Raw genomic sequence first — 15,379 nt, 5'->3', positions numbered from 1 at the left:
GCACCTCATTCATCTACCGCCGCAGCAATGCTCTCCGGTTCAACAACAGCCACACCAGCAGGGGCAGGAAGCTCGGCGCCACCTCCGGCCCAAGTCTTATCTGATTTGTTCGATGCTCTGGAAACATTGATGTCCACGGAGGTAGATGCAACAGCCAGGGATCAGCACGATGCGGAGATTGCAAAGGTGAAGGATCAGATAGCCCATGCCAAGGCGGACCTGGCAGCAGAGAACACCAGGATGGCTACGGAGCGGGCCGAGTTGGAAGCACAGGCTTACCAGATTAGACTGGACCAGAATGCTTCAGAGGAAGTCATGACAAGAAGGTACCGATCACGTCTCCCGTCGGTTTATGAGCCGCAGAATCTTTTCAACACGCCAGGCGCAGGAGCTGGTAACCAGGCAAGGGCGCCGGGAGCAGGAGCGCCGGTTCAGCCGCGCACGACGGACCTGCCTCGCCAGAACAACATTGTACCATCAACGCCGCCCGGGTATTATTCCAACCCGTTGGACAACATTGTGGCCGCTACGTCACGCCTAGCGGCCCTCCCAACCGACAGCGAGTCACCAGTGGCAGTGGAAGCACGCCGGTCCAGGGATCTCCTTCAGACAGCACTAAATCAACAGCAAGCATATTCACACAGCCGTGAGAGGATTCACTCCACTCCCCGCCCAAGCCGGAGTTATAGCAGACACGTGGAAGACGAACCGGCCGTGTCCAGTAGTGCACGCCGCCGAAATTCGCCACGAGGGAACAACCCGGCTGGGGGAGGTGCCAATGCACAAGATGTTGTGGATCATGGCCGCGCACGTCGAGAGGCCGAGTTGACAGCTCGACACGAGGCACGACAGCATACTCCGGTTCACCCCACTGCCTCCGTGGAGCCAGGGGAGATGTTCAGTTCCTTAGGGGTACCGTGCTTATCTCCTGCTTTGCGTAATGTGCGAGTACCCAAGGATTTCAAGGGACCTCGTAAGGTACCAAATTATACCGCCGATTTGCAGCCAGAGGCATGGGTGGAGAGCTATGAGATGGCAATGGAGATGTTAGATGTGGACGAGGCAGTGTGTGCTAAATATTTCACCATGATGTTGGAAGGAACGGCTCGCACTTCGTTGAAGAGCTTGCCGACCAACTCTATTGGATCATGGGCCGAATTGAAGCACCGGTTTATCCAGAACTTCAAGGATACATGTAAGCAGCCGATGTAAATTATAGATCTGGCCGCTTGTGTCCAAGAGGAAGGGGAGTCCACGACCCATTGGGTCAAACGGGTCTCGGCGATTTTGCATTCGTCAGATCGTATCAACGCAAACACCGTAGTGTTAACGTTAGAAGGTAATTGCGGTTTCAAACCGTTGAAACAGAAGTTGGGAAGGCTCAAACGTCACTGCAACGACATGTCAACACTCATGGCTGCTTTGGTTAAATACGCTGATTCAGATAATACCAAGGATCCGGATTCAGAGGAGGACAAACCGGAGAAGGGTAAGAAGACCGGCAATGCCAAAGGCCAACAACACAATCTGACAGGCCATGGAAACGCTGGTAAGCGCAAGGCCGACAGTGGTTTGGACTTTGTCGCAAATACCAACGCACAGGAGAATGGCCAACGCCATAAAGGCAAGCAGCCCCAGAGGGGTGGAGGTCCAGGCAACAATTTGGAGCGTTTGTTAAATCAGCCCTGTCCAAAGCATGGATCAAAGGAGAAACCGACATCACATCTCTAGAAAGATTGTTATATCATGCGGGATTTCAAGAATTCCAATATGTTCCAATATGACAACGGCCCACCCGGTGGTTCAGGAGGAGGTTTCCACGGGCCGGGTTATGGAGGCGGTGGTTCCGGTTCAGGGTTTCCAGGCAATCAAACCGGACACGTCAATCAAGGACACCAAGGCAACCAGGGAGGTTACAACCATCAGGGGAATCAGCTGCAGCAGCAGCACTCAGGTTATCAGAGCAATCCCAAACAGTTGAACAGTGGGCAATATCATGTCTTCACTACTAGTTTGTGCAAACGTGATCAGAAGCTTCACAAAAGGGTAGTCAACTCTGTTGAGCCGGCAGTACCTCAGTATTTACGCTGGTCGGAGCAACCTATTCTATGGAGCAGAGAGGAGCACCCGCCCCGGGTTGATAACCCAGGTCATTTGGCCTTGGTGGTAGCCCCTCAAGTTGGGGGATACAAGTTCACTAAAGTGCTCATGGATGGGGGAAGTAGTATCAATATTTTGTATTATGATACATTCCGCCGTATGGGGTTGACAGATAAGGATCTTAAACCGTCGAATACGGTATTTCATGGTGTGGTGCCTGGTAAGTCCGCATATCCTGTTGGTAAGATAGCTTTGGAGGTAGCTTTTGGAGATGACTACGATTCAAGATCAGAAACAGTGACATTTGAGGTGGTGAAGATCAAAAGTCCGTACCACGCTCTGTTTGGGCGGCCGGTTTATGCTAAGTTTATGGCAAGGCCATGTTATGTTTACCTGCAGCTTAAAATGCCAGGTCATAAGGGGACTATCACAATACATGGAAGTATAAAGATTGCTTTGGAGTGTGAAGAAGGCGATGCGGCTTATGCTGAGTCGGTTTGTGCCACGGAGGAGTTAACATTCTATAAGGAGCAAGTTGATCCGGCAGACATGACCTCCTTAAAAAAGCCAACCACGGAACATGATCCAGCATTGAAGTTCAAATCAGCTACAGACACTAAGATGGTTGACTTTGTCCCTGGCGATTCATCCAAACAGTTCAGCATCAGCGCTAACCTGGATCCCAAATAGGAAAGTGCGCTCATCGAGTTCATCCATGAGAATCAGGACATCTTTGCATGGAAACCTTCTGACATGCCAGGTGTACCGAGAGAACTCGCTGAGCACACACTCAACATTGATCCGAAATTCAAACCGGTCCGACAGTTCCTCCGCCGCTTTAACGAGGAAAGGCGCAAGGCTATAGGTGAAGAGGTCGCCCGTTTGTTGGCTACTGGGTTTATTGTTGAAGTTTTTCATCCAGAGTGGTTAGCCAATCCGGTGCTGGTTCTTAAGAAAAATGGCACTTGGCGCATGTGTGTGGACTACACAGATTTTAACAAGGATTGCCCAACAGACCCCTTTGCTCTCCCTCGCATTGATCAGATAATTGATGCTACGGCGGGTTGTGACCGTTTGTGTTTTTTGGATGCTTACTCTGGTTATCATCAGATCAAAATGGCAGTTAAGGACCAGGAGAAGACAGCCTTTATAACTCCCTTTGGAGCCTTCTGCTATGTTTCCATGCCCTTTGGACTCAAGAGTGCCCAGGCAACTTACCAGCGATGTGTTTAGAATTGCCTTCATAAGCAAATTGGGCGCAATGTCCATGCGTATGTAGATGATATTGTGGTCAAATCCAGAAAGGACGAAACATTGATAGATGATCTATGGGAAACTTTTGACAATCTTCGGGTCTACAAGATGATGCTCAATCCGGAGAAGTGTTTTTTCGGTGTCCCAGCAGGCAAGCTCTTAGGTTTTCTGGTTTCAAACAGAGGCATTGAGGCTAATCCGGAAAATATTGCAGCGATTACGTCCTTGGCTAAACCGGCGTGTATTAACGATGTGCAACGTCTAGCCGGCCGGATTACAGCCTTGAGCCGGTTTATCAGCCGCCTTGGAGAGAAGGCCATTCCCTTATATCAGATGCTCAACAAAACGGATAACTTTGTCTGGAGTGAAGTAGCTGATAAGGCGTTTGCAGATCTGAAGAAATAGCTCGTGGAACCGCCCGTACTGGCAGCACCGATCGTAAAGAGCCCTTATTATTATATGTGGCTGCTAATGCCCGGGCTGTCAGCGTAGCCATTGTGGTAGAGCGCAAAGAGCCTAGCAAAGAGTATCCGGTTCAACGGCCGGTTTATTATATCAGTGAGGTGCTCATTTAGTCAAAGCAGAGGTATCCGCATTGGCAGAAACTGGTGTATGGGGTGTTTATGGCAAGCTAGAAGCTCAAACACTATTTTCAGGGCCATCCTATCACAGTAGTCAGTTCAGCTCCTCTGGGTGACATCATTCAAAACAGAGAGGCAACTGGCCGGATTGCCAAGTGGGCCATTGAGCTTGGACCCCACGGGCTCAGATATATACCCCGCACGGCGATCAAGTCCCAGGCACTCGTAGATTTCATCAACGATTGGGCGGAGTTACAGGCACCTGAGGAGAAACCAGATAATACATATTGGACTATTCATTTTGATGGGTCTAGACAGCTAGAGGGTTCGGGGGCTGGAGTCATATTAACCTCCCCACGAGGTGATAAGTTTTGTTATGTCCTCCGTTTAATGTTCCCTTGTACTAACAATGCAGCTGAATATGAGGATTTACTCCACGGTCTTCGGATGGCTAAAGAGATGAATTTGAGCCGGGTTAAGTGCTTCAGCGATTCAGATCTAGTGGCTCAGCAAGTGTCTGGCACTTGGGATTCTAAGGACCCACTCATGGCTGCATATCAGCGAGAGGTGGACACAGTGGCTGGTCACTTTAAAGGTTATCAGGTGGACCATATAGACCGGCGGAAGAATAAAGCGGCGGACGCTTTAAGTCGTCTTGGTTCCCAACGTAAACCGGTTCCGCCCAATGTCTTTCTTGATGTGTTGCACAATCCGTCAGTCAAAATACCAACCGAAGAAGATTTGGCTATTCCTGATCCGGAGGCTCAATTGGTGGCAGCTTTGCACGCCATACCGGATTGGATGATCCCATATCTGGATTACATGAACCGGGGCGAGTTACCACCTGAGGAAACGTTGGCCCGACAGATAATCCGGTGTTCCAAGTCCATGACCATACTCAACGGGGAGTTACATCGTTACAGTGTTTCAGGAGAGATTCAACGATGCGTTTCTCCTCAAGAAGGTTGTGAGATTTTGCAAGAAATTCATGAAGGGGATTGCGGTCATCACGCCAGTTCAAAGTCGTTGGTTGCTAAAGCTTTTCGCCACGGTTTTTACTGGTTGACGGCGCATGCTGATGCAGAGGATTTGGTCAAAAGATGTGATGGATGTCAAAAGTTTGCCCGCCATGCGCACGTTCCGGCTCAAGAGTTGCGGATGATTCCAATTACGTGGCCGTTTGCCACTTGGGGACTGGATATGGTTGGACCCTTCAAGCGCTCCAAGGACAAGAAGACCCATCTGTTAGTAGCAGTTGATAAATTCACTAAATGGGTAGAGGCAGAGCCAGTCAGCAAGTGTGATGCAGCCACATCGGTTCAATTCATCAAAAAGGTGATATTTCGGTTTGGCTTTTCACATAGCATTATAACAGATAATGGCACTAACTTGTCAAAAGGAGAGATGGAAGAATTCTGTCAATGTGAGCACATCCGGCTTGATCTAGCATAAGTGGCTCACCCCCAATCTAATGGTCAAGCGGAAAGGGCAAATCAAGAAATTCTGCGGGGTATCAAACCAAGGCTTATGGTTCCCTTAAAGCGGACGCCGGGTTGTTGGGTCGAAGAGCTACCTTCTGTGATATGGAGCATCAACACCACACCCAATAGGTCTATGGGTTACACGCCTTTCTTCATGGTTTATGGAGCAGAGGCGGTTCTTCCTAGTGACATCCATCACGATTCGCCCCGTGTGGCAGCTTATGTTGAAGCTGATAATGAGAAGGCACGTCAGGATTCTCTGGACCTGTTGGATGAAGAGCGGGATCTTGCAGCAGCGCGTTCGGCGGTTTATCAACAAGATCTTCGACGTTATCACACCCGCCGGGTTAAAACTAGAACCTTTCAAGAAGGTGATTTGGTGCTCCGGCTCATCCAAGATCAGACTGATACGCATAAGTTATCCCCCCTTTGGGAAGGACCCTTTGTGGTCAGCAAAAATTTGCACAACGGATCCTACTACCTCATTGATGTTCGAGAGCATGAAGACTCACGTCAAACGGAGGAGGAGACAAAGCGGCCATGGAACATAGCTCTCCTTTGGCCTTACTATACTTGAAGCCATAGGCTTTTTCACTTGTACATATTTATGACAGTGTATATACCATATAATAAACCGGAGCCTCCGTTATAAGCAGGGTATCTGTTCTTTCTTATATCATATGTGTGCTTTTACAAGTTAATGGTCAAAGCGGAGTCTTTGTTAAACTGGATTTAGCAACTGCATAAAGATAAAGAAAATCACTAGGGGGCTTGGTCATGTTTGAACCACAGCTACACCTCTTGATAGGCTTTTCAGCCACACAAGGACAAATTTGTGGAGCCAAAGAGAGTATTGTGCACTGTACAAACTCAAACATAGGCACACGCTGAGCATCGCTCACAAAGTTACTTGGGGGCTCTTTTTTGCAAAGCAATAAAGAGTTTGAAAGGACCCTCGTAATTGGCTATCAAGCCACGGCTTGGAAGCCTGGTGTATTCACCTAAAACCCCGGGTTAACCTGCCTTCATCAAGTAAGCCACTCCTATCCAGGTAATCCTGGCATGACCCATCGAACATTTGACAAGTCAATCTTTTACAGACCCTGAACTTGTCATAGTTAAAACGGTGATTGGTTAATTGGAGGCCCATCTTAAAAGGCTTTGTTAAATGGTTTAACTCAGAGGCCTGGTAGCCCATGAAAAGCCTCGATTTGGAGCCTGGCAGCTCGTAAAAAGCCTCGCATATTTTCCTATTTGAATTTTGTTTGTTGACAATCATAAGTATTTTTTGATAGACCGGCATCCTTGATCCGACTTGCTTTCCAACCACCAGCTGTTGGCTCATGATCAGTTATAAACCGGTGGTCACTGACCCGGTATGGTTTGACTAAATCACCAGTGTTATGAAGAAAATCCGGTAGGTATACCGGTCCAGTTTAATAGATAGACCAGCATTATCAAGATGAGATTATCAAACGTATCGGGTTGGTGTTAAACACCTTTGCTGTATACACATTTGCTCACTCAATGAGGTATGTTCTATACATTATTTTTTGTACAAACACTTGATTATTTAGCTCAAGTACTATATACTTCTTGGATATTATGACATGTTTAGCGGTAAACCGCTAGACACTTTTAAGTTTTTTGTACCCAGGAAGGCAAGTCATCATAGACTATGCATAAAATATATCCTGAAGGGCGGCATAGATTGTCACAAAGGGATATGAAGCATGCTCGATGGCATGGTAGATAAACAAAGTTTCAGCTATCCTATTACATGAAGCTTTAAAGCAGCTCAACAGTGCCATTGTTTTTCACAGTACTCATATAAACCGGTGACCGGATCAGGACTCTTCATCACGACGGTTTGACGGTTGCGGATCAGTTGGTCTACGCACTTCTTCATCCCTCCCCAGCCACTGGAAATCAGTCGTTGACCAATCGATTCCGGTTGAAGCTCGGAATACTGCTTCTTCATGGATAAGATCAGAAGGGTTAATATCAGGGGCATAAGTGTGCTTACGAATCAGAGGCACAAGTTCTTCGACTTCATGGATCTCGGCCGGCTGTCTTTTCCCTTCTGCATCATAAAATGGTTGAAAATGGGACAAATCGGTGTCTTCAGCTAATTTGCTGGCCGCTGGCTGCATCTATTTGGTCAACCGCCGAAGATCATCATTGTCAAAGTTTGAACCGTCTTCTTTAATGCCTGGATACCCTTTTATGATATCCTCCGCTTCAAGATCTGGAATCCAGGCCTTGGCTCGAATAAGGGCAGTTAATGCTCCGGCTCTTGCAGCGACTCTTTTCAACTCGGCAATACGCGCCGCTAACATGCCCAGCTTCTCAACTGTTTCCTTAATCAACATTGGTGCCGGTTTGTTATAAGCTACTGTACTTATGGCTCGCTGAGATCCAGAGTATAGCTGCTCAACCAATGTGTAGGCCGCTTTGAGCTTCATCCGCATATCTGCACCAAGATGAGTGATCCGAGTTCCTGCCAAAGATTTTTTCCACACCGTGGTCAGTTTTAAGATTCATTGACTGATGCAACATACATAAGCAGATACTTACCAAAGATAGCAGAGGTCATAGGGTTGATTTGGCGCTTCAAACCGGCTAGTTCTTCAGCCACCAGTTTTAGGGCTTCATCGGCATCTACGGCTCTTTTGGTCAAACCGGCTTTTTCGGTCTCCCATGCAGCACGATCTTGATTGAAGGATTCTTTCAATTTTTCCATTCCGGCCAGGGCCTGGGTCAGCTCCTCTTTGGCTTTTGCAGCTTCGGCTTGTTGCGACTTCACATTTTCTTGCAAGTCAGAGTTTTTGGCATCTTTGCTTCTCAGTTCAGCCTGCAACATTGAAGGTATCTTCAACAAAACAACATATATATGCACTAAGTATAAAGCATATAACAAGTTATCCACTTCATACTTGGGGGCTAATGCTTATTTGCTCTCAAATACTACCTTCTATGCAAGTCTCCAGAACAATGCAAGCATTATCCTTGACACTTGGGGCTAATGTACGTTTGTTCTAAACTGGCGGTGTGGATTAAAAACCGGATTAACTTGCCAAGTTAAACCGGCCTTTGGGGGCTATGCTACAGAATGTTATCTCTTTTTTCAAACATGAGTTTTATCTATGATTGAAGACACGCCTTGGCAAGGATTAATGATGGGATGCTTAAAGTGTTACAAAGACCCGGTTTATGATTGACAATCATAAAACGGCTCTTGGGGGCTACTTGGAATAGTATTTCAGCTATAAATCAATGTGCAAGGGAGAAGAATTTACCTCATATCGTTCTGTCATCAAATTCACCAAACCGGCTTCATAATCCCGGTTTGAGTGCAGACGGTTCAAGAAGCCGGAATGAAGCTCATCAGCGTTAAGATGAGCATAGTTTGATAAGTCGCTGCTCCATTTACCTTTATCCCTGGCAATTTGCTCTTCTTTGGCACTATGCTGAGCCAAGATGACGGGATGACCAGGAGAACTGTGGCCAGCTCCAGTAATAATAACGTCATCGCCTTGGCCTTCAGGATTTTGGGCGGATGATGATGGAATTTCAGTGTTTTTCATTGGATTAGCCCGGTTTGGTTCTGCCGGTTCAGCATGAGGGGCGGCAGGCTCAACATCTGTGGGTTCGTCAGTATGTTGGTCGTCAAGGGGCGGATCATCAAACGTTGTTTCATGATGGAAGCCTTCCAGTTCACCTGTTTGCTCCGGTTCAACTCTTGGTTCTTCTTCTTCAGCAACAGGGTCTTCTGGCGGATTGGTGACCCAAGCTTTCTTGCTGGGTCTGGCTTTGGCCCTGCAAACAGAATAAAAAGGGTTAACATTCTGTTCAAAAGATGTAGGGCGCATTGAAAGGAAAGGTTTTTCGTAACTCACCCAGCCACGGTTTTCAAAAGGGGGAGTTGAGTTGCTGACGATTCACCAGAAGAGGAAAGAGGTGTCACCTGATAATTTGAATCGGGCGGATTAAGAGGTTGTCTGAAATAACCTGCCTTGGGGTAAGAATGGTCAGAAGTAGGAGAGACCTCAGACCGACACTTTCGAACCAGAGTATCAGGTAAACCGGTAGAGGTGACCTGTTGGCCACTGTGCCGAGTTGTCCGGTGAGCCTCATGCTGTTGAGTCTTCAAAATAAATGTTGGATCCAAGTGAGCAAGAGGATGAGAAAAGCTTACTTTCCGGATTGTTTGGCGAGGTTTTTGTGTTGGCATAGAGTTTGAACCGGAGGAAAGGGTAATTACCTCTACGTCCTCAGCCTGACTAGCCTCGGCCTCCTCCTGAGGAAGATCATTGTTAACAAGATGCATAAAAAGAGAGCCAAGTGAGTCAAGTTCTACCTCAGCTTCTGGGTCATCAGTATCATCATCAAGCTCCATATTAATCCGGTCAGCCGTTTTCCGCTTTGACGTCCGTTTTACGGCTTTGGTCTTCGGGCGGGTTGGCTTGGCCACTTTGTTCCAGTTGGCTTTGCCGCTTTCTCTATGGATTTCCGTTTCTAGAAGGGGTCATCACCCTATACATATAAAGAAGAAGGGTTACAGCTTGTATAAGTCAAAGATATTAGAGATGAAGAGGAAGTCTAATGCTTACAGCAGGCGGTTTGTTCTTGGTGTAGAAGGGACTCAGGCCGGTTTGACTACAGACCAGTTCCGATTCATTCAGAATCTTCTTTACACCTTCAGTAACTTCTTCCTTAGATAGTTGGATGTTGCAGTGGCGTTGAGGATCGTCAACCTCATCGGTATATTCACACATTAAACCGGGACGCCGGCTTAGCGGCAAGATACTCCAGGATATCCAACAGCGTACAAAATCCACACCTGTTAAACCGTTTTCCATAAAGGCCCGGAGCTTGGCGATTTGAGGAGCATATTTTGCCCTTTCTGAGGAGTTCAGGCGTTGTGGCATTGGGTGAGTATTGGATAATCTATGATCTCGGAAGCCGGGGAGGGGATTCTCATCTTCAGGCGAAGTATCTCTGCAATAGAACCATGTTTGATTCCATTCCTTTGGATGGCTATGGTGTTTGGCATGAGGAAATTCCACTTCTTTCCGCTTTTGAATCGAAACACCACCAAGCTCTGTATTCGGGCCATTCACAAACTCTGTGTGCCGGTTTAAGTGAAAGAAAACCCGGAACAATTCTGTAGTTGGTTCTTCCTGTAAATAGGCTTCACAGAAGACTTGGAAATTGCATAAGTTGGAGACTGAATTGGCACCAATATCTTGTGGATGCAGTTGGAAGCTGGCAAGCACATCTCGATAAAATTTTGACCCTGGCAGTTTGAAACCACGGCTTATATGGTCAACAAAGATTACCACTTCGCCTTGTCTTGGGGTTGGAGGATTCTCAGTTCCTGGGGCTCGCCATTTGATCTCAGTTTTCTTAGGCAGAGAGTCGATGCTAACCATCTCATCCAGTTGAGCCTTAGTAACCCGGGAATGAGCCCAGTTGCAGGCAGTGAATTGTTTGGCCATTGCAAAGCGAACAAACTGAAAATGAAAGGCCGGTTTATAAATTAAGCATGATCATACACAAGAGACAAGGGAGTAAGAAACATACTGATATAATAAATGGAACAACCAGGAGACTAGTATAATGAGAAAGAAGGTAATGCTAGCGCAGGATTGATCAGACACTGTTAAACCGGAGCGTAATTATGAAGGTAACATGCTCTTCCGGTTTATCAGAGGGCTAATGGCATAGACTATTTATCCAATGTCAAATCGCTTATATTGGTGCGAGGAGAAACAGATCTCACAGTGATGTATAAAACTTTCGGATCTAGAGATAAGACAGAAAAGCAAAAATAATTGGATCTTGAAGGGGTGCAGAACTGAAGCAATTTTTGACAGATAGATCAATTGTTTGCGCATAAAGATTTGTGATGATCATGGTAGGTAAGCTACGGGAAGAGATGTATCAAGCATGAAGTGTCCATTTATTAAAGGAAGAACATGGAAGAATAGCACTGATGAACTTCGGAAGAACTGCGAGGAATATCGAAACCCTAGAACAGATCTATGGTGGAAAAAGCAGAGAACTTACCGGAGCTAGTGAGGAAGAAGAAGGGCGCCGCAGTTCTCTGATGCATTCAGGGCGATGCAGCGGCCAAGGTCGGAGCAGAAACGACGGTCGACGGTGGCGCCGGAGTTCCAGAGGATGAGCGGCGCGAGGAAGACGATGCGAAGAGGCACGGGGGGAAATGGTGAAAATGACCCCTCGGTCCTATTTATAAGGCGAAGTGAAAAAATGACAAGTGTGGGAATTGAGGAGTCCAAAAAATGGATAAGTTAATAAAGGTGTCGCCTCGATAACTGGATATATATTAAATGAAGGAAATCTTCGATATCAAGGGATGGATGACGTCAAGACAGTTTATCATAATTTTTGAAGTATGACGTCACGGCGGTTTACAAGATCAAAAACGAAGACAAGAGAGAAGATTTTTTTCTAAAGTGTGGAAGATTGACATGAACAAGTTCAAACCAATTTGGGGCCTAATGTTGGGGATATTACTACTGGAGGTAAACCGGCCTCGGGTAGCCGGGTTGACTCTTTGAAGATTAGAAGCCCATGAAGATGTAAAGATGCTAGCGCTTTACGGAGGGCCCAAAGGCGAGTTGCAGTATGTAAATGTAAACTGGCCCAGTCATGTAACTTGTATAGTAAGATAGAAAGAGAGAGGCCGAACCGGATACGTTTATAAACCAGCTTTGGGACTCTGTAGCCTGGCGGGCGTCAACCTATGTATATAAAGGGACGACCTGGCCGCGGTTTAGGAACAGACAACAACAACTCGAAAGCCACACAAAGCGGATTCGCTCCCTGGCCTTCGAAACCCTAGCAATACCAATCACAACTAGACGTAGGCTTTTACCTTCATCGAAGGGGCCGAACTAGTATAAACTCCCGTGTCCCCTTGTCCGGTTTAACCCCTTTAAGCTAACCCGTTGTGATGGCTCCACAACTAAGTCCTTTCACGAGGACATCTGTCGTGACAAACCCACGACAATGTACATCCATGACAAATTTATGACAGAATCAAGATAGTCATACATGTGTTGTCGTAGAAGTGTTCCATGACATTCCCAAAATTATCATCACGGAAGTGTCCACTTCCATGACGATAAATCGCGCGTCACAGAAGTGCTTTCGTCAAGGGTGACCAACACGTGGCATCCACCGTAATGGAACATCGTTAAGCTATCGGGTCAGGTTTTGGATCCGATAACCCGTTAATAGCCCCGACCAATGGGGATTTTCCACGTGTAAAATCATCATTGGCTGGAGGAGACACGTGTCAGGTCCGCGTTGGCACAGGTGTCACTCATCCAATGGGCGAGACGCGCCTATGATATGTTGACATGTGGACCGACCCATCAAGTTTAAATGGGCCGGCCCAACTGAAGGCCCACAAGATTTTGCGAACCATAATGGGCCGGCCTAGCTAAAGGCCCACGAGATTTTGCGGACCATAATGGGCTGGCCTAGCTAAAGGCCCACAAGATTTTGCAGGCCATAATGGGCCGGCCCAGGTAAAGGCCCACAAGATTTTTATGTGCCATAATGGGCCGGCCCAGGTAAAGGCCCACAAGATTCTTGCGGATCATAATGGGCCGGCCCAGCTAAAGGCCCACGAGATTTCGCCGACATTAATGGGCCAGCCCAGCTGTAGGCCCATAAGATTTTGAGGACCCTAGTAGGCCGGCCCATTAACTAGCTGCCATGTTTTGGGCCAAATGTCAGCCCATATTTGATCCGGTCCATTAATGGCCTGCCACGCTCCGGGCCTAATAGTGGCCCATATGAGATCCGGCCCGTTAAAAGCCTACCATGTTCTGGGCCAAATTACGGCCCAGATCAGGTCCGGCCCTTTAAGAGGCTTTGGGCTGAATTATGGCCCATATCAGATTCGACCCGTCAACTGGACACTATGCTTTTGGGCCCACTTGCTAAAGGCCCACTTAGTAATTCGGCATGATATTAGTTTTGGCCTATTAAGGGCCCGTTTAACATTTCAGCCCTATATTAATTTTGGCCTGTTAAAAACCCGTCATATAGTTGGGCCTAACTATGGCCCGGTTTGCATCCGATCTGCTCGCAGCCGATATCTGATTGGGCCAAACAAGGACCGAGACAATTTTGGCATGTTAAAAGCCCGTGATTTGATTCGCACAATCATGGGCCGGGGTTCATTTCGGGCTGCTGCTAGCCCATGAGCTGTTCGACACGTTTCAGGCCCAACCTACATCGTGATTGCATGACAGCCCGAATATGTACCGTAATTTTACGATTTGGACGGTTTACTGCGAAGACAGGATATATATACAGTAAAATAACTGCAGCATTGTGAATAAGAAAAAACCTAGACTATACAATAAAGAAATTACGACATATTACATCCATTGGGCATCAAAGTTCGCCACTATGATAATAAAGCACAAGCAGATAGCATGTTACATACATTGGGCATCAAAGATCGCCACCAGTGCAAATAAACACTCCGACAAAATAATATACAAAACTGACAGCACTTCAATAGAGTTCAAGAAAGGTTAGCCCTGGTGGGGAGGTGCAGCGCAAGCAGCTGAGCAAGATGATGAGACTGCGCTTGTTCAACACTTATATCTTCCTCACTCTGAAAGATAAACAAGCAGACAGATGACAGGTTTTGCACATAAAAGTATCAGTGCTGACAATTCATCACATTTCTTACTGACGAATAAAGTGACACAGTTTAAAATTGCATTAACACAATATGGTATTGTTCAGGTCAAGACATGGCAGGAAATGACATTGTGAAGGAGTTGGCAGCTTCACGACACCACTGGATTACAGATCAAGAACTCATAAGTATCAATGGTTAGTGTGCTGTCAATTTATACCATTTTAGATTGGCAAATAAAGAGACGGTTTAAATAATAATAGAATGATATGACATTGTTCATAGTTAAGACATTGTAGAATATGACATTGTGCTATAGTGGGTAGGTTCACCACACCACTGGATTACGGATGAAGAGCAGAAGCATACATGCAGTGCAAAATAAGATCACTTGCTCTGTATAGTTTAATTTACATGGTATGAAGAGGGAACTTGGTTGTATAACTGAAAACTTAAATTGAGAAAGGACAAACTTTTGTTTATGAACTACATAATAAACATTAAACAAGCAATTTGATGCAAACACCAAAAATAAACAGCTGTTGCAGTCATGCCTAACCAAATATATACAACAAAGTTTGAAGGCTTGAGATGGACAAACTTACATTATTGGTGAAGACATGCTCTATAAAGGCCTTGTCCATGCTGATGGGGGGCAATTCAAGAAGTTTACCACAGAATCTTCTTCAAAAGCATTGCCTTTATTCTACATTTTGTTAAGAGTAAATATAGATGTGATAATATACGAAAAAAATGGAGAATATTTAAGATAAGATGAAGAGTGATGCTACATAACCAAGTAGCTATAAATGTAAGTGCAGCGATACAGGCAAAAGGTACAGCCAAGAGCAATGCACAGCTAAACTTCTTCAGTACCAACCTTATGGTAAGAGTAAATATAGATCTGATGTGTAGAAAATGGAGAGCAAAGGAAAATAAGTTGTAGAGTGATGGTACATGAACAACTACATGTCATTATAAGTACACTGATAAAGGACAGCACCTTACAAGAACAATGCAGAGCTAAAAAACATTGGCATTGGATATATTCTACACTAATGTAACCATTCATACATATCAGATAATTTGGAGCGAACAATTGATAAGCAAGCTATCATGCATACTGCTGTCACATAATGAACCAGGTATGTATGCAAGTAAAGTGATACAGGACAACAGGTACTAACAAGAGCAAAGCAGCGGGCAGGATATTTGCGATATCCTGTCGTTCTTGTCAAACCGGAATTCTTCTTTGAGCAGATTTCCTGCAA

This window comes from Triticum dicoccoides, chromosome 4A, assembly GCF_002162155.2.
Source record: "Triticum dicoccoides isolate Atlit2015 ecotype Zavitan chromosome 4A, WEW_v2.0, whole genome shotgun sequence".
Taxonomy (NCBI): domain Eukaryota; kingdom Viridiplantae; phylum Streptophyta; class Magnoliopsida; order Poales; family Poaceae; genus Triticum; species Triticum dicoccoides.
The sequence above is the reverse complement of the archived record's forward strand: the minus strand, read 5'-3'. Positions refer to the sequence as shown.